Here is a 21,534-nt window from a genome sequence, read left to right on the forward strand (position 1 = left end):
ATCTTCTAAACTTTCCTTGACCTTATGGCCCTCTAGAATTCTCTCTCCACCACTTCAAAGCCAAACTACTTGAGGAAAGTATTTACACCAGCTAATTGAGCTTCCTCATTTCTAAGTCTCTCCTTCTTCCACTTCAGCATGGCTTCTGCCCCATCTCTGCTTCATATCTCATTCTAAAGAGCTCTCATTCAGAATTTTATTGTCATTGAAGCCAGTGATTATTTTTCATCTTCCCAAAGTCTCTATAGTCTGAATATATTCTTTGAGATTCAGAAGCATATTCTCAATGGCTTACTTGACATTTACATTTGAATATCTTAAAGGCACCTTATTCTCAGTATGTCCAAAAAGAACTCATAATCTTCCTGCTTCAAATTTGGTCCTCTTCTGCTATTCCAAACCTTAAATAAAGGGTCCAGTCCCCACACTTGCCCAGAAGCCATTCTCGATAAAACCCCCATATACCATATCCAATTTAAGTGCCAGTTATCTTTATTAATGTCATTAATTTTTCATGAATGCCTGTGTTCCTCCTCTTTGCCATCTGTACCTATGACACTTTTCTAGATTTTAGAAGTAACCTTCATCCTTTCACTCATGAGCCCATCCTCCATCTTCAATGCTACCAGCATAACTTCTTTTCATCTCCTTCTCTATAACTCTACCTCTTCTATCTTTCTTTATGAGTTATAAAAATTATGTAGTTACATTGGGCCCACTCAAACAATGTAGGATAATTTTTCCATTTCAAGATTATTAATTTAACCACATTTATAAAATTCCTTTTGCATGTAAAATAATATTCACAAGTTCTTGGAATTAGGACATGGATATCTTTGGGGGCCATTATTTATCTTACCACAGCCAGTCTAAAATAAACCAGAATTATCTTCAGCCTTGGTAATTGAGGCTAATCTCCTACATTATATCCTTCCTTTATTCATCTCCAACATCTATTTTTATATCACTTACATCCACTCATCACATTTTAACCTGAGTGATGTTCCTATGAAGACAATTTTAATCTTATCCCAATCAAATGATGATTCTTCATTGATCTGAAAATATTGACCCATTTCTTAATACGGACAACAAAATCTGTAGCCATCTCCTTTCCAATGCATTCTGACAACAAGATCTTCCCTCTTGACACTTCAATCACACTAAATTGATCTCTTTGTTCTTAAAAGTATCAGGTTCCATAACACCACATACTATTATGCACATCTTTTGCACAAAGCTTTTTAATGAAATTATGGTCTCCGTTTACTATTGACCCTTTTGATTTCAAGTTTTGCTTCATTTTCTTATTTATGATCTAAAAAAAAATCTATATTTATTGAGTTCTCACAATATACAATTCACTTACTGGGTGTGGGGACTCAGCAGAAAACAAACATAAATCTTTATTTGCCTTAATAGGCCTTAGATTCTAGAGGAAACATTCTACACTTTTTATTTTCTTAGCTTGAAAATATTTTCTTTTTCTAGGGCAGGTTTATGTTATGTATTTCATGCATAATATATATTTCATAGAAATATTATCTGTCTATAATTATGTATTCATTTGTGTAAATATTTATTTGTTATTATTAGAAAATCATAAATTCTTGAGGCAAAAAATCAATTTTCTGTGTTTTTTTTCTATCTTTGTTTCCCAGTATTCCTGACACATACATAGAAATATTCAATAAAAATTAGCTGAATGAATAAAAGCAGCACATTCTACTCTGTGTGTTTTGATATATAAGAGGCTAAAGATAATACTTTTAAAAAAATTTATTTATTGATTAAGGTATCACATATTTGTCCTCATCCCCCCATTCCCATCCCAAACCCCTCCCCACGCATGCCCCCACCCCCCTGGTGTCTGTGTCCATTGGTTAGGCTCATATGCACGCACACAAGTCCTTTGGTTGATCTCTTCCCCTTATCCCCATCCTCCCCTACCTTCCCTCTGAGGCCCGACAGTCTGATCTACGTTTCCTTGTCTCTGGGTCTGTTCTTGTTCATCAGTCTAAAGATAATTTTTGATGTAGTATGTTGATATAGAAATAAGTATATATGGTTTAGAAAGAATCAAACATTTGAAGTTTGATGTATGTTGATTGAATTATCCATTATATGTCAGAGATTATGATGGCAAAAATAATCCACAATGGACAAGACAGTCATGATCTTTGTCTTTATGGGACACATATTTCCAAGTGCAAATCTTCAACATCTATAATGAACAGATAAAGAATGTTGGCAGGTATATTAATTAATTACTAGGGAAGTAGTGGATACATTTCAGAACATTTCTCTAAGAGCTTTATTAAAACAAATCCTACTTCTAAGGTATAGACTCTTGGATATAACTACCCCTGATCAATATTGGTCTGGAAGATACTATTGTTCTAATGCTTTCTATCCCTATCAATTATAGCATCAATAACAAGTTGTCCATCATCCTCTCCTATTCTCTTTTACCTTTCACTCAATGAATGATTATACTTGTCATCTGTTTTATAAATATCAATTACATGGAAATGGAGGGCTAAGTTTCCATTCTAGATATGTAGGCTACAACCTGTTTTGTTAAAATAATACTTTGAATCAGAGATAACTTTGTGATGACTAGCATAATCTGGCCTATAAATGTTTGATTCTTATTTTAACAAATCTTGTCTCCATAATTAATATAAAATAGTTAAGACTATTGGAATTGATTCCTCTAAATGTTTGTTATGGTAACAAATCAGAAAAAAAAATCTCCCCCTCTTTTAACATAAAACTTTTAGAGGACTAGGGTAAGAAAATATCAAAGGTATCACCATCTCAAACCAGTGGAGCTGAGTAGAGTGGAGGTAATGCTAGGGCTGACACTCAGCAGGAAGTGGAGCCTCTAAATATCTATTAGTTCTGGTGTTTTGGACTACAATTTAAACCTTTTCATATTCCCCATGTGAATAAATTGAGCAACTGGAAAATTGTAGCTCAAAAGAGCCAATTCTCAATAAACATGCAAGAGGGGAGGGAGGAAGATAGTTACTTAGATTATATCTTTAGATAGTCATATGAATTATGAGTTAAGATACCCAGATTATGAAAATCCTCTCTTTTTGAAATAGGGTTTGAAAAATAGGAGAACAGTGACTAATATAATTCTTATTTCATTATAATAGGATTTATTTTTAACTTTTATTTCTTATTGTTAGAATTTTTTTTAAAAGTCAAATGAATGCACTGGCAAGAACTGAAATATGTTCTCTGAAATTTCAGTTGATTAGATCAATGACTTACAACTTTTTCATCTCATAGCACACATAAATTAATTACTTAAATTCTGCAACACACAAAAATATACATATTATATTTTTGACAATCTGAAAAAAAAAAAAAGTATAATTTTGATTCATTCACACTGGATGGCTATTGTTGTGTTAGCTGTTGTCATTTTTTAATTTGACAACCTAAGGGAAAAGAGGTCAGTGCCCCTGAGTAAATAGGTATTGCATGTTTTAAAATTTCTCGCAGAACACTGTTTTAAAATTTCTGGCTTAGACCACAGTGGTTCTGGTTTATATATCCAGTTTTACTGAAAGAAAACCAAGAATATAAACTAAGAAGAAATAAACTCACAAATAGACACCCTCCCTCAAAAAATTAAGAAATCATAAGTATTTTGCTTGACAGACTGATAGTGTAAACATGTACCTGTGATAGAGGAACTTGCCAACTTCTATGCATATTTTGTTGGAGAAAAACATCCAATATGAAAACAAAATAATAGTAGAATGTATATACTAAAACTAATTGCATATAAATATGGGAAATACATGTTTCTTGAAATGTTTTCAGTATTTAGATCTCATTAATGTTTTATCAACCTAAGTACATAAAACTGCAATGTGACAGCTAGTGATTATCTTTTGATAATAATTGGTATAATAACAGAGATTAAGGACAGAAAGATAAGAACCAATAAACTTGGGCCCTCAAGGAATATACATTCAATGTTTTAAATCAATTATAATATGTGTCAAATAATTTGACTTTGGATGGAGGGCACACAATGCAATATACAGATCATGTATCATAGAAATATGCATTTGAAACCTATATGACCCTATTAACCAAAATCACCCTAATAAATTTAATAAAATAAAATAAGGACTATGTGTCAAATTACTACGTTACTAGTACTATCATAATGTAATCAAGGTAGAAAACCTAGAGAGTTCAAAATGGTGGTCGAATAGACAAATGTGCCCTGGGTCTTCTCACAGAGCAGATAGTAGGAACAACTAAATCCAATAACATCCACCCAGAATTGGCGAATTAAACACAGCTGGTGAGACAATACATGGCCAGAAAGGACAGAGGACGCCTGGAGAAGGTAGGATCAGGATCTGGGCTGGAAAGAGAGAGAGACAGGAGGCCACCAGGAAGACAGGGTCAGAAGGAACCTGTGCTGCACCAAGTCCGCATCCCTTGGAGACACACATACCACTCACCTGTGGAAGGGGGTCCACAGGGCAGCTGGCAGCCAAGGAATCTAGATCTAAGTCCACCGCCGCAAGAGGCTGTGCTCAGAAAGGCGGCCTGAGGAATGGCCAGGGCTGCGTGGTACCCAGGGCCAGGGGAGGGGGGAGAGAAGCTCACAGTGGAGTGTTTTTGTTTGTTTGTTGCCTTTATATTTTCCCCGCTTTTGTTCACTAAACCCAGTTCATTGGACCTTTCAATAACAAACACTCACCAAGGCTGCAGTGCAGGTGGAGGTGCAGTTTTGTGGGGAAGCTGTGCAGGGGAGCAGGACAGGGAGAGGTGACCAGGAATCTGGCTCTAAGACATTCCAGATGGTTCTACCATCAGCAGCCATTTTTCTCCTGAAGAGCCAGCCCCTCCCAGCAGCACCTGAAGGGCACTTAGTGCAGCCACATCCAGCTCGAGCTTTGCAGAGGAAACAAGACTCTGAATAGCCCCAGGGAGTCCTGGAGGACTGGGTTGAGAGGATGTTTGATCCCAGAAACACCCCCACCTAAAGTCTGTGTAAAAAATAGACGCTTGTGTAAATAAGCCTGAGAGCAGACAGACAAACAAAGTGGGCTGTTTGGTCCTGCCTGCCTGCTGCCAAAGCTGGGGAAACAGAGTGGTGGATCACTGGGAACTTCAACACGGTGCTGACTATCTAACAGGAAACTGAGAAGCGGCAGACAGAACAGTAGAGAGGGGTCTTAAACCAGCCCCCATGGGACATTAAAACTCGGCTGAAGTGAATGACACTTCACTTTTTTATTTTTATCTTTTACTTAAGGGAGAAAAAAAAATTAGCCTTTTATTTTTGTATTATTTTTCTTCACTTTATTTTTATAGAATTATTTAATTTCATTTTAGATTTTCTTTTTTTCCAAACTTTTCTTTCTCGCTTCTCCCTTTTTCATCCTGTTTCTCTTCTCCTGTTCCTCCTTTAGTTTTTCTCTCTCCTTTCTTTTTACCCCTTGTTAAAAATTGATCTTCTTTATCTGCTTTAATGACACATTATGATTATTGTAGTTTTTGTTGGCTTACAAATTTATCTAATTTCCTCTCCCTTGCTCCAAGTCCATGCACCCTTCTCTTTTCTCTTTTTGCTAGCCATTTTGTTATCCTTTTGTTTTTCCTCTCCTCTCTTGCTCTCTTCTTCTCCTAATTGCTTAATTAGTTTCACTCACTAAACTCTAGCCTATCTGCTCTCTGCTCTATACTCCTTTTCCAAAAATAGATGAATATATGGATAGATAAAGTTTAAAAAAATGACTTTTTATTTTTAATGTATTGATTATATTGTTTTTTTATTTTTCTCCTTATCTACTCATTTTCTTTCTACCTCAATGATACTGAACCATGGACAATTCCTTTAATTGCTTTGCTTTCTGGATATAAGCTCTGCCTCTACAGATTCTGAACCCCCCTTTTTTCCTGGGTGTTTATTATTTGCATTTTTTGGTTTATTTGTTTGTTTTCTGGAGTTTTGTCCCCATATATGAATATTTTCCCTTCTTTTTTCTTCTTTTTCTTTTCTCTATCTTTTTTTCCATTTTCTTAATATTATTTTTGCTTTCTCTTCTCTCTCCTAATTTTCTTTCCTCTGGTGACCACTTTTATTGGGGTTGTCAGTGTCATGAGTACATTCATGTTTTGTTCCCTTTGTGTCATGTCTTTTTGAGTTGTATTTTGTACTGTTTGGTCAATGTGGAAGAGAGTAAGCCATATAACCAGACACCCTTAGAGGAGGCTCATTCTGGGAATAGCACAATAATACTCAAGACAGAACTACACCAAGAGAACCCAAATATTCCAAGTAGGGGGCATCCCTAGAATACCCAGAGCAGAAGACCTGAGAGACTACACCACTGGGTCTCATAAAACATCTACTATATAAGACAAACTCAAAAAAAATCTGGATGACAGAAGTTTCTTCTAATACATAGAAATAACTAAAAAGGGTCAGCAAAAATAGGAAGACAAAATAACAACACACAGCCGAAACCGGTTTGGCTCAGTGGATAGAGCATCGGCCTGCGGACTGAAGGGTCCTGGGTTCGATTCCGGTCAAGGGAATGTACCTTGGTTGCGGGCACATCCCCAGTCGGGGGTGTGCAGGAGGCAGCTGATCGATGTTTCTCTCTCATTGATGTTTCTAACTCTCTATCCCTCTCTCTTCCTCTCTGTAAAAAATCAATAAAATGTATTAAAAAAATAAAAATAAAAAATAACAACACACAAATGAGAAAAAGGAGGATTCACCAGAAAAGGAAGTAAATGAAATGGAGGTAAGCAATTTGTCAGAGAACAAATTCAGGGAATGCTTATAAGGATGCTGAAAAGGATGGAAGACAAATTCAACAACATTTCTAAGAATCAAGAAGAAATGATGAAAAACCAAGAAAAAATGAAGAATGAGATAGCTGCAATAAAGAACACAACAGAAAGTATCAATAGTAGATTAGAAGAAGCTGAGGACTGCATCAGCAAGCTAGAAGACAAGGTAGAAAAAAATACCCAAGCAGAGCAGCAACTGGGAAAAATACACACAAAAAAAATGCCAAACAAAAACACCTTAAAAACCAGGAAGAGAGCCTAAGAGAGCTTTGGGACAACACAAAACAAAACAATATCAGCAAAGTAGGGGGTACCAGAAAAAGAGGAAACTGAGCAAGAAATAGAAAACCTATTTGAGAAAATAATTGCAGAAAACTTCCCTGATATTGGGAAGAAAAAACTCACACAAGTTCAAGAAGCACATAGAGTCCCAAACAAGATGAACCCAAAAAGACCAACACCAAAACACATCATAATTAAATTGACAAACACCAACGACAAAGTATCTTAAAGGCTGCCAGAGAGAGACAGAAAGTTACCTACAAGGGATCTTCCATTAGACTATCAACTGATTTCTCAACAAAAACACATCAGGCCAGAAGGGAATCAAATGACATATACAAAGTTATGCAAAGCAAGGGATTGAATCCTAAGAATACTATTCCATGCAGTGCTATCATTCAAAATTGAAGGGGAAATCAGGAGCTTCACACACAGAAAAAGGGCTAAGAGAGTTTATTACCACCAAGCCAGCAATGCAATAAATGCTAAAGGGTCTGCTGTAAAAAGAAGAAATAGGAAGGGTAGAAGGAACACATGCATAAAGAATAAAAATGGTGACAAACAAGTACCTACCAATAATAACTATGAACATAAATGGATTAAAAGACATAAGGTAGTTGAATGGATAAGAAAACATGACCCATATATCTGCTGCCTACAAGAGACCCACCTCAGAACAAAGGACTCACACAGACTGATAGTGATGGGATGGAAAAAAAAAATTCAGGCAAATGGAAATGTGGAAAAAAAAAAAAAGCTGGGGTAGCAATACTTATATCTAACAAAATAGACTTCAAAGTGAAAGCCATAACAAGAAATAAGGAGGGCCACTTCATAATACTAAAGGGAGCAATTCAACAAGAGAATATAACTCTGGTAAACATATATGCACCCAATAAAGGAGCACCCAAATACATAAAAAAAAACTTCTAGAGGATACCAAGGGTGAGATCAACAGCAATACAATTATAGCAGGGGACTTTCATACCCCATTGACACCTCTGGACAAATCCTCTAAACAAAAAGTCAATAAAGAAACAGCAATTCTAAATGAATCACTAGATCAGATGGAATGAACATCTTCAGAACATTTCACCCCAAAGCTACAGAATATACATTCTTCTCAAGTGCACATGGGACATTTTCAAAGATAGACCACATATTGGGATACAGGCAAAGTCTCTTCAAATTCAAGAAGATAGAAATCATATCAAGCATCTTCTCAGATAACAATGGCATAAAATTAAAAATCAACTACAATGAAAAAAAAATCAAACACTTGGAGACTAAATAGCATTTTATGAAACAAAGATCAAAGAAGAAATAAAAAGCATCCTGGTAATAAATTATAATGAAAATACAACAATCCAAAATCTATGGGACACAGTGAAAGCAGTCCTGAGAGGGAAGTTCATAGCTCTACAGGCTTACCTCAAAAAACAAGAAAAAATGGTAATAAAGTGTTAGAAAGAGAGCAACAAGGAAAGCCCAGAGTAAGCAGAAGGAAGGAAATAATAAAGATCAGAGTGGAGATAAACAATATAGAGACAAAAAACAAACAAACAAACAAGAGATGGTTCTTTGAAAGCATAAACAAGATTGATGAACCTCTAGCCAGGCTCACCAAGAAGCAAAGAGAGAACACCCAAATAAACAAAATCAGAAATGAAAGAGGTGAAGTAACAACAGACCCCACAGAAATACAAAGGAATGTAAAAAAATACTATGAACAATTCTACTCCAACAAATTGGACAATCTGGAAGAAATGGACACATTCTTACAAAAATACAAGCTTCCAAAACTCAACTTGAATCAAAAAACCTGAATAGGCTGATAACTACCAATGAAATTGAAGCAGCAATCAAAAATCTTCCAACAAACAAAAGCCCTGGTCTGGACAGCTTTATAGAGCTTTACCAAACATTCAAAGAAGAACTAAAACCTAGCCTCCTTAGACTATTCCAAAAAGTTCAAGAGGAGGGCACACTTCTAAGCTCTTTCTATGAAGCCAGCATTACCCTAATTCCAAAACCAGATAAAGATACTACAAAAAAAAAGAGAGAGAGAGAGAGAGAATTACAGGCCAATATCCCTCATGAACATAGATGCTAAAATCCTCAACAAAATTCTAGCAAATCAGATCCAGCATTACACTAGAAAGATCATAAAACATAACAAAGTGGGATTTATTCTGGGGATGCAAGGCTGGTACAATATCTGCAAATCAATAAACGTGATACATCACATAAACAAACTGAGAACAAAAATCACATAATCATATCAATTGATGCAGAAAAAGCATTTGACAAAATCCATCACCCTTTCTTGATAAAAACTCTCAGCAAAGTGGGAATAGAGGGATCATACCTCAACATAATAAAAGCCATGTATGACAAACCTACAGCCAACATCATACTCAATGGCAAAAACTAAAACCATTTCCCCTAAGAACAGGAACAAGACAGGGATGCCCACTTTCACACTCCTGTTCAATATAGTACTGGAAGTGCTAGCCATAGTGATCAGGCAAAAATAAGAAATAAAAAGTATCCAAATTGGAAAAGAAGAAAAACTGTCATTATTCACAGATGACATGATATTGTACATAGAAAACACTAAAGATTCCACCAAAAAACTACTAAACTTAATGAATTTGGCAATGTAGCAGGATTCAAAATTAACACCCATAAATCTTTGGCTATTTTATATACCAATAATGAACTCACAGAAAGAGAAACTAAAAAATAAAAAAAAAAAAAAATCCCATTCACCATTGCACCAAAAAAATTAAGATACCTAATAATAAACTTAACTAAGGAGATAAAAGACCTATACTCAGAAAACTACAGGACATTGAAAAAAGATAGAGGAAGACATAACAAATGGAGGAATATACCATGATCATGAATTGGTAGAATCAACATCATTAAAGTGTCCATACTACCCAAAGCAATTTATAGATTCAATGCAATCCCCATTAAAATACCAATGGCATATTTCACAGACCTAGAACAAATGCTCCAAAAATTCATTTGGAATAAACAAAACAAAACAAACAAACAAACAAACACCCTGAATAGCCACAGCAATCCTGAGAAAGAAGAAAGTTGGAGGGATCACAATACCAGATATTAAGCTGTATTACAAAGTCACTGTACTCAAAACTGCCTGGTACTGGCACAAGAATAGACATATAGACCAATGAAACTGAGCAGAGATCTCAGAAATTGACCAAAGCCATTATTCTCAATTAATATTTGACAAAGGAGGCAAGAGCATACAATGGAGTCAAGACAGGATCTTCAATAAATGGTGTTGGGAAAATTTGACAGATACACCAAAAAAATAAAAAAATAAAAATGAAACTAGACCATTAACTTACACTATTCACAAAAATAAACTCAAAATGGATAAAGGACTTAAACATAAGAAGAGAAACCATAAAAATCTTAGAAGAATCCATAGGCAGCAAAATAGCAGACATATGTCACAGCAATATCTTCAGCGATACAGCTCCTAGAGCAATGAAAACTGAGAAAATAAACAAATGGGACTACATCAAAATATAAAGCTTCTGCACAGAAAAAAGAAACCATCAACAAAATAATAAGATGGCCCACTGCATGGGAGAAGATATTTGCCAATGTTATCTCCGATAAGGGTTTAATCTCCAAAATTTACAGAGAACTCATACAACTTAACAAAAGGAGATAAACAATCCAATCAAAAAATGGGCAAAGGACCTAAATAGACACTTTTTGAAAGAGGACATACAGAAGGCCAAGAGACACATGAAAACATGCTCAAAGTAGCTAATTATCTCAGAGATGAAAATGAAAACGACAATGCGGTACCATCTCACCCTGTCAGAATGGCTATCATCAACAAATCAACAAACGACAAGTGCTGGTGAGAATGTGGAGAAAAAGGAACCCTCATGCACTGCTGGTGGGAATGCAGACTGGTGCAGCCACTGTGGAAAACAGTATGGAGTTTCCTCAAAAAGTTAAAAATGGAACTCCCATTTGACCCAGTAATCCCACTTCTAGGAATATATCCCAAGAAATCAGAAACACCAATCAGAAAGGACATATGTACCCCTATGTTCATAGCAGCACAATATACAATAGCTAAGAGTTGGAAACAACGTAGATGCCCATCAGCAGCAGTGGTACATCTACACAATGGAATACTATGCTGCTGTAAAAAATAAGGAACTTTTGCTATTTGCAACAGCATGGATGGAGAGCAGTGTGCTAAGCGAAATAAGTCAGTCAGAGAAAGATAAATATCACATGATCTCACTCATCTGTGGAATATAATGAACAACATAAACTGATGAACAAAAATAGATTCAGAGACAGAGAAACACTGAATGAACTATCAAACCTCAGAAGGAAGACAGGGGAGTTCAGTGTGTGTGTGTGTGTGTGTGCGTGTGTGTGTGTGTGTGTAAGATATTAAGGAAAGGAGTTGTATGTATGCATATATGCATAACCAATGGACATGGACACTGGAGTGGTAGGGCTTGTCTAGGGGGTTAGGAGTGGCTGGAGAGCACTTAATGGGGGGGAAAGGAGACATATGTAATACTTTAAACAATAAAAAAATAAATAAAATAAAAATAAAAAGGTAGAAAACTTATACAATCTTCAAAATAAGAAAAATTGAAAAACAACTCACAATACAATAACATATTATTTTACCCTCACTAGATTACAACAATTCAGAAGTTTGACCATTCTAATTACCAAGCATCCTGAGAATACAGAGGAGAATTCCTCAATAAATGCTTTAGATGTGGAAAATTTTAGGACCTGCTGATGTTCTTATCATAAGTAATAAGGGTATTCTGGGGGGACGGGGTTATTAGCTAAAATACAAGGGCACAATAGAGACTGATTTTGAATGAGTGTTCAGGAGGAGTAAAAGTAGGAGAGACGGAAGGAAGAAAACCGTAAGGAGGTTATCAAAGGGTCCGTGTCAATCTCGCACAAGAAGTCAGAGAGGAATTATTTAGCACAACTTGACCATTACACTGAGTATACACTGAGCTGAGCTCAATGTATTCAACTTTATGTACCACACTTCGAATTCAGTTCATGCTTTATGTTTTCTCATTTTGGTTAAACATGCAATAAATCTAAAGTTTCACACTACTTATCTGATTAATAATAGATTCCTTCCTATATACTTTTACTAATTCAGATATGAAAACTCTCAATAGAAGTTAACCAAATTGCTCTAAAAAGAGTAAAACCTTGAAAAAACTCACACACAGGAAGACTTTACTTGTTATTTAATTCACATATTCTCACAACTTTCTAATTCTCATAAACTCTAACTTTCTTTTCCCATCTTGTCTTTAAATATGTGAAGACAGGAATGAGAATATTCTTATATTTCTTCTCTCTCTGTTCAAGTTCTCAATATGTTCATCTAATCTTCTCAAGAGTTTGGTGACCATTTTTGTGACCATTACTTTGAACTCTTAGGTTTTGCTTGTTCTTTCACTTCTTACAAACTTCTTTGTCTACTCATTTTTCTTTCCGACTCTCTGCATTTGTTTCTATGTATTAGGCAAATGAACCCCCTCTCAGGCTTGAAGCAGAGACCGTGTAAGAGATATCTTATGGGGCCCAGAAGCACAATCCTCCCCGGCCACCACACCAGGTGCCCAAGATTTTCATAATGAGTGCTGCAGCTGAGACACTGTTGTGAACAGGGCTGTCACCCAGGCCAACTGTGGGACCCGAGGCCCACCGCTGTGGTGTGGTGATGGGCGGTGCTCTCAGTGGGGTGCTCCCACCTTCTCTAGCAGGTTAGAAGGAGACTTCCAAATTGGTACCGGCCAAGGATGGCATTAGCAGGGTAGAATGAGATGGCCACACTGGCACCTGCCGGTTTCTGTTCCTGGAGACTATTTGTCCCAATAGTTTCCTACCTCCAGTTTCCTTCTTTCCAGCAAATGCTTCTAGATTAGTAAGTGGATCTCCCTCACAGAAGGTCTAAGCACTTTTTAGACTGGTGCATTTGCACTGTTTTCTGGGGTGAGTGAGTTTGTGTGAGCTCTTGAAGAGCGGGTTCTTTGATCCCTGGAGTGCTCTGGTTTTCCTGGATGTAATCTTCATTGGCTCTCAAAGTCAGATATTTTGGGAGTTCATCTATCCAGTGAAGGTTCTGAGAATCAGGTGTTTGATGTGAAACATAAACCCCTCACTCATCACTTGCACATTTGAGATCCCTCCCGAGTGTGAATCTCTGAGTCTGGAGTGGGGCCCCTCATGTGGTGAGAAGGGGTCTCTGCCTTCCCCACGTGTCTCCATGCTGCCCTTTATTGCTTGCTGCAGGGCTCTGATCATCTATTCCCCAGGTCTTTTCAGAGGAATTTATTCCATATGTTGTAGATTTCTTGTGTCCATGGGAAGGGGTGAGTCCAGGATCTTTCTAAGCCACCATCTTAAAACCCTTTAGACAAAAGGCTTTTAAAGATACCCCCTTCAACAACTTTTAACTGTGGTTTCCAAATGAATTGTTTTATTCCTATCACCAGCATTGAAAAATAATCATATCTGATTCTATTTCATTTATACAAGCCAGTGACTCTGATTGAATTTTACTTAAAACAATGGAATTTTATTAAATTTCCAAGGTTTGTTACTCTTTTCTTGATGAAAAATTATGTATCATTGAATTTTAAAACAATATCTAGGCTTTTAAAACTTTCTTAGATTGCTAGGGTTTTCTTCTGTCTTATTTCAATTTTATTCAGGTCTATGTATTTATTCAAAGATAAAGGGACTTTGAACTCAATATGAATTACCAAGAGGCACAATATAAAAAGAATTATTCTGAATAGAATAAATCTAACTTTTGTATATAATATAGAAATATTTTGAAACCAAATTTCACTGGAGCTTGTTTATGCCAATATTTTATTCTGCATTTGCAAGATTTTTGTCTAACTATAAAATTCATAGTCAAGTGAAATATTAAGAAAATTATTGATTATGTAATTCCTCACTAACAAAGTTATCAATGGGATCAAATACAAATTGTTTAGCTACTCAATATTTTCTTATATGAAAAATAGAAAATTCAGACACTTCAGGAGTTATACTTTGTAATGAAGGTTTTAAGGAGCAATATTTAATTTACAAAAGAAAGAGAGAAGTAGAAAGAGAGAGAGAGAGAGAGAGAGAGAGAGAGAGAGAGAGAGAGAGAGAACTAACTACCACTCTATCAAAGCAATTTGTCACCATTGAGGAAAGATTTAGCTCTGCAGGTAATTTAGTTGTGAGGAAAAAAAAAGTCTCTCTTTTTAGAGTATATGCTGATATTCAAATTGATTTATTTTTGCTCTAAATAATTATCTATTGCAGTAGATATAAATATACTAAAAACAAAGAGATTGGCAAGATATCTGCGATTTAAGGATTTGAAGTCAAGCTATTGCTGTATCAGAAACATATTGTAGTTTTATTTCTCTTTGTAAAATCAATATAAGAACTGTTTGCTGAACCATTTTCAAAAGATGCTAGCAAAAATATTTTCTCTTTCTCTTTACGTGGTAAAGATTTTGTATTAAGATGTTCATTTAGTTTAGCATATTGATACTAATTATTTTTCTAATGTAATTAGTGCAAGCATAGAATAAATTTGACAAATATACACTATATCATATATAATAACAGTAAAAAACTTAGAATAGCTAGGATAATAAAAAGAACATTGTTAATAATATTTTTACAAAGCTGACAGTGATTTATAAAAACAGAAATAATTTAGATTGATACAAATAGCATAAATATTTTGAGTCAGTAGGAACTTATTTCATTATTTTATGTATTTTATTCTAATCTGTGAGTTGTGAAATAATGCAGGAATACTTTTTTACTGGAATTTTGAAAAGATACTTAGCCATTTGCATGACCTACTCCTTTTATCTTTGTCTTCACCATCTGCTGTGTTGTAGTTGTAAACTTCAAAATGAATATATTTCACAGTAATAAGAGAGAACAGAAAGATGCAAATACTCATTATGCATAAATATGTTCTCACAAGCTTGCATGAAGGGAGTTTCATCCATAAATATCTTTCTCACCCTCAGATTTTTTTTCAGTCACTACACTCTCTAAATTGATTTATTACATTCCTTCCCATTTGAGTGCTTAAACTAAAATATGGACTTATAAATCATAGTAATAAAATATATTTATAAATTATTTAAATAGATTATTTAAAAAGAAAAAAATCTTTAATTTCACATTTCAAAAGTAACTATTTTATTTTTTCAAGGGTGTGCATGTGTGTGTGCATATGTGTGCGTGTGTGTGTGTGTGTGTGTGTGTGTGTGTGAAGAAACAATGGATCCTACTTAAAACAGTTTCTACCTGTGCTTGCCTCTAAGTTGTATTGGTAGATATAAAGTGATAAATGCCTCAGACCATGATTGAAGGATATAAATGAAGGTTTACATACTCAGGTTGGCTCATTTGAGTGAGGCCAGAAGATGTTCAGTCATCCAATGGATGAGAAAAAAGTAACTGTGCTGAAGGATTTAGATAAAAACAGAGGACAGTAAGAATCTGAATGAATAGAAGGAAAGAAGGCAAGATAATGAAAGGGAATATTCAGCTAGGAGAGCTTTAATTTTCTAAACTAAAAAAAAAAAAAACAGAACATGGACATCTTATATTGTAATCTATACTTTCCTGTCAAATCATTGAGTTTTATTTCCCTACATCATTTGACAATTTTTGTGTGATACATGCTTTGCAGATACTATCATTCATCTGCTGAAGAATCTGTGGTACAAACATCTTTTGACACAAAAGTTCTTCAAAGTCAATCTGTGAATTCAGAGTGCCATTCTTAATCAATCTAGCATTATATGTACACATGTGCCCTTTATTAGTTATATCCTATCTAAAAGAGAGGGAATATGCTAATTGACCCTCATGCCATCACAAAGATGGTGGTGCCCACAGCCAATAAGGAGGGAATATGCTAATTTAATGCCACACCCTCAAAGATGGCGGCGCTCAGTCCCCTCAACCCCACCGTGGTGGCAGGCGCACAGCAAGGCCGCCTGCGTGCTTTCCCCCGGAGTCCCCCAGTCCCCTCAGCCCCCCAATTGCCCAGGGCCAGTTTGATGCACAGGCAAGCCTCAGATGGTGGCTGCCTAGATGCCCAGGGCCGCCCGAGGCTCAGGTAACCAGGGCCAGCTGAGGCTTGCACTGCCGGCAGTGGCAGCAGCAGAGGTGTGATGGGGCGTCACCTTTCCCTGATTGCCGGGTCACCTCCTGCCCCTGAGGGATCCCAGACTGTGATAGGGGGCAGGCCAGGCTGAGGGACCGCCCCCTCCAGTCCATGAATTTTCATGCACCAGGCCTCTAGTAGATCTATAAATAACTAGCATATAAGTTTTGTTAAACGTTTGTCTTAACCTTTGCTTTATAAGTTTTCTCCTAAGACAGAGTCTATCCAAGCTCCTTTATGTCAAGCATTTTATCGGCAACACCTTGTCTTCTCCCAACCATGGTCCTGTCAGGTACATGTTGTCATTCTCATTTTGCAGACCAAAGAGGTTAAGTAATGGTTTTAATTCACACAATAAATGAGTACCAGAAATGGGATGCAGAACTATGTCTGTTTACTCTTAAAATGTCGGGTTTAACACCCAGGAATGGACCTAATGAGCATTTCAGACCATTCATTAGTGTTTATTATTTGAAAGCCTCAGGTCCTAACCTTGGCTGTGCCATCCTGACCATGTCAGTAACGACAGGCGCTGCCCAGTGACCTCTCGCTGTACTGTGCTGGAGACACATGGCATTCACTGCAGAAATGGGCTTGAGATCAGGATACACAAATAAATATTTTTATATCTTTCAAAATCTTTCCTGGTTCTCATGAATCATTCTCTTTTCGTTGTTTCTATACCCAAGTAGAACACTATAATACATTACTGCACCATTGAAATGTAGGATAGAAATTACAGAAATTTTTACTTCTTTTTTTCTTTCTAGATACTCTATCAGAATAAGAGGAAGCTAAGTTAACTTTTTGCTAGATCCAAGGTAAAAAGAACATGCTTTTCCAGAAAGTGTGTTTCTGAAAAGGAAATTGGACATAAATACAAACCTGTAGCCCTCATGTGAAATGCATGACAGGGACCCTTCCTATAAAGTCTGCGGTAAATTCTCCCTAAATAAAGTCACCGATTACTTTTTATGCTTGGATTTATGTTCAAAGAGATTTTCATAAAATTAGTGCATGCCTGTGTTTGGAGGTTGTAAAATAAATACTCTCTAGAAGAAGTGGCAGGTGGGTGCTGCAAAACTGCATGAGAAATGGGCCTTTCTCTTGTTTCCCAGGATTATACATCGCATACATTTGGCCTCTGAGGCATGGTGTTTTTTGCTTATTCATACAATTGAAGTATAAGTTGCTTTGAAAATAAGGTTTTGTTGCTAGTTTTTTTCAACAAAAATCAAACAACCTAGGCTATCTCTTTTGAATTTCTTATATAAAACCCCCCAATGGTTTCCCATTTCTGTTGTGATAAAGTCAAAATTTCATTTATCTAGGCAAAGTGATGTAATCAGTTGCTTACTTAATTTGACATTGCATCTCCAGTATTTTTACCAATTATTAAAATCATCAAATTTCAATAGTTAGATATTAAGTTCTGTATTGTTGCCTCAGTAAAAATTTCCCTTCATCTCATTCTGAGTTCATAACATATGCTTTCTTGGTGCTGTATATCTATCCTTTTAACACATTATGTTACTTGTAATTAGACAGGGTGAGGCAAAAGGATGCTTATAGTTTTTTGTATGAAATATATATATATATACATATATATATATAAAAGCCTAATATGCTAAGTGTCCAGCTGTTCGACCATTCAAACAGTCACTATGATGTGCACTGACCACCAGAGGGTAGATGTTCCAACCGGTATGTTAGCTTGCTGCTGGGTGAGGAGACAACCTGATCGGCCCCTATCGGCCCTGATAGAGACTGAATGAGATGGGCCGGACATGTCTTGGAGACATCTGTGGTCCTTCCCTGGCTGGGGTGGAGTCCTGGATTTCAAGAAGGCACAGGCCAGGCCGAGGGACCCTCTAGTAATACAATAATTAATGTTATAATACAATAATAAACTGTGCTTGGTGTACTTACAACTGTAAACCTCCTTTTGCCCTATCCAATACATGTATTTTTTAGATTATTTGATTGATGTCTTGGTTAATTCAATCTAACAAAACAAGGGTTTTGTCTGATGTTGCTCACCATTGAGTCTCCCAGGGACTAGCATTTATATATTAGGTGTTTAATAAATGCTATGTAATATATATTATTGAATATGCAATGTATATATATATATGTGTATGTGTGTGTGTATATATATATATATACATATATATACATATATATACATATATATGTACATGTATATATATGTGTATATACATATATGTGTATATATATATATATATATATATATACATATAAATTAATAAATTCAGAGAGAAAGGAAGAGGGAGAGAGAGATAGAAACATCAATGATGAGAGAGAATCATTGATCGGCTGCCTCCTGTTTGCCCCCCGCTGGGGATCAAGCCCGGAACCCAGGCATGTGCCCTTGACTGGAATTGAACCTGGGACCCTTCAGTCCACAGGCCAATACTCTATTCACTGAGCCAAACCAGCTAGGGCTGTAATATATTTTTTAAATGACATCCTGACATGTCTGTACATGTGACAGGCAGGCAATGCACCTTAACATTAACATTAGAGAGTTTGTGTAGTTAACATTAGTGATTATAAATTATTTGATATCTGTATTTTACTTATTTTCTAAAATACATGTATATGAATTTTATAATAAAAATGACATATTTTAAAAGCAAATGAATAAAACATAAACTTCCATATCAATTTCTCAGCAATACACAAACGTAATTGAAATGAAATCTCCTTATTTTGCATAACAACTTCAGCTTCCCTCTTTTTAAAGATACAATTCCATTTCTTTAGTAAGTGCTCCATCTGTAAACTGATATTTTCAAATCAAACTTCATTTTTTCTCTTGATAACAAGAAAGTTGTCATTTATCTTCTGTATTGATGACTTGATTATAACTATTTCATGTAAACTACATCTACCCACTCATGTAGATTATGTAGAACCTCTAAGGTGAGGATCTACCTGGGTGCTGGAGACATGAAGAGAAAGACATACTCCTTACTGTAGATAAGTGCTTACACTAGAAGGCATCGTTTTAAAATGGTAATGGAGTAACTGCTAATAGTGCATAATACCTGATGTGATTAGAAGCCTGAAGGAAAAGTGTGAGCTATTCTAGTGAATACATAAGGTGTGGGGTTGCTCTAATCAGCTTCCACAAAAGTTTAAAATTGAGCAGAGTCTTGGAGGAAGAACAAGGATTTATCAGGATAAAGTGAGAGGAGAATAGGTTTTTGGCAAAGGAAAGAACACATGCAATAAAGTAGAAACATGAAAGTGCATTCCCTCTTTAGGGAATAATAACAACAAGGGCATGGCCAGTCCATATGGCACCCAGGGGGAGTGTTAGGAGACAAGACTAGCAAGGGAGTTCGGAGCCAGATAGTTCAGCAAATCCCTTATGCCGTGCTAAGAAACAGCCTGGCTTGGTACACAGGGCATTCCACTGCATTGGCAAGCAGAATGCATTCCAAATACTGAGATGGTGTATTTTTCTACATTGTTGCCTCAAGAGCATAATAGGATCATAAAGCGATAAGATGCATCCACACCTGCTAGTCCATTATTCCCTCTCTGGAAGAGTCAATAATTTCATTCTACTACCGAAAATTCACTGGTAAAAATGCTTTGATAGTACTGATAATATGAATTGACATTTTCCACATCATTCCTTGTGGAATTTTAAAATTTCTACTTTTGATAATAATGTTGTATCTTTATATTAACACATGTTAACCTATTTTCCCCCTAAAAAAGCAAATCCCTGTGTTTATCAAATAAAAAGCTCTAATAAGTAACTTCAGTTACGATTAGGTAATATTTTACTATTTATTTTCAGTTTTGAGCATTTATTATTAGAGACACTTTAGACCAGGCAGTCAATGTTTTTAACTCCCTGCCTGCTTATTGTCTGTTCAATGCCCATCATAATGGATCTCTCTCCGCCTCTATTTCCACAGGTAAAGTGATAATAGCATTTACCTTCCAACATTGCTAATTGCTTCAGGAGATATATATCAAGTCATCAACCTCATCCTCTCCCTCAGGCCTTACTCATGGCTCACCTAGAAAGAGTTGAGTATAGTCTGTCTTTGGAAGTGAGAACCTATGGGCTCAACACAAACAGAACCAAAAACTTGGTAGCGCAATGAACACTCCATCAGTTTTTCTCAGGCTTGCGTATGTTCAGAACATTGTTAAGGAAGAGAAAAATATTGCCTTGAATAATTTTATTTGAATATTACTGAATATATACATGTAAACTATATAAACTTTACTTTATAACTCAATACAAATAAAAACCCCACATAATAAAACTATAAAACCTTACATTTAAATTACTAAAAAAATTCAATATAACTCATGCGATTCCTTTGCTGAAATGTAACTGCTGCCTAATAGAAGCTCAGTAATATGTTATGAATGTGTACATGAACATCAACAGAGCCCTGACTGCTAACATCCAGATTCCACTGCATTTGGCAGTCTAATGCAAATTATTAGCCACCAAGTAATGGTCCAATTCTCCCACCATTTTATTTTGTTTGATCTTATCCTTAAGTCTTTATTTATAGTGTTCCTAGATATTCTTAATCCTTCAATTAACTTAAATGGATTGTTCTACAGCAAATCTGCCCCCATATGTATCATTAGTTCACTATGAAGTAATACTTTTCTGCATCAACAAAGTTCTGAACATAATTGTAAATACCGATACTGGAATTTCCTGACAGTAATTATCAACATAGTTGATAGACTAAAGGATTACACTGCAATTTTGCTAATATGCCATTTTAATATGACATCACAGTATCTGATTTAAAAATATGGGGGATTCATGGCTACTAGAAAATTCCTCTGCTAGCCATGAAGATTCTGGGAACATCCAATATAAGAAAAATTATTTAACTAAGATAATATGCTTACTAACATAAGGTTTTTTTAAATACTTGATAATTTCAAATATTTGCATGCTCATAAATTTAAAAAACAAATGTGAGAAACTTCTGATTTTAACTTTTAAAACATCCAGAAAATGTTTGGATTTCTTTTCCTAACAGTTCTCTGTTCCATTTTATGTACTAACTAGAGACCCAATGCACGGATTCATGCACCGGTGGGGTCCCTCGGCCTGGCCTGCAGGGATC

This window comes from Eptesicus fuscus, chromosome 11, assembly GCF_027574615.1.
Source record: "Eptesicus fuscus isolate TK198812 chromosome 11, DD_ASM_mEF_20220401, whole genome shotgun sequence".
NCBI lineage: Eukaryota > Metazoa > Chordata > Mammalia > Chiroptera > Vespertilionidae > Eptesicus > Eptesicus fuscus.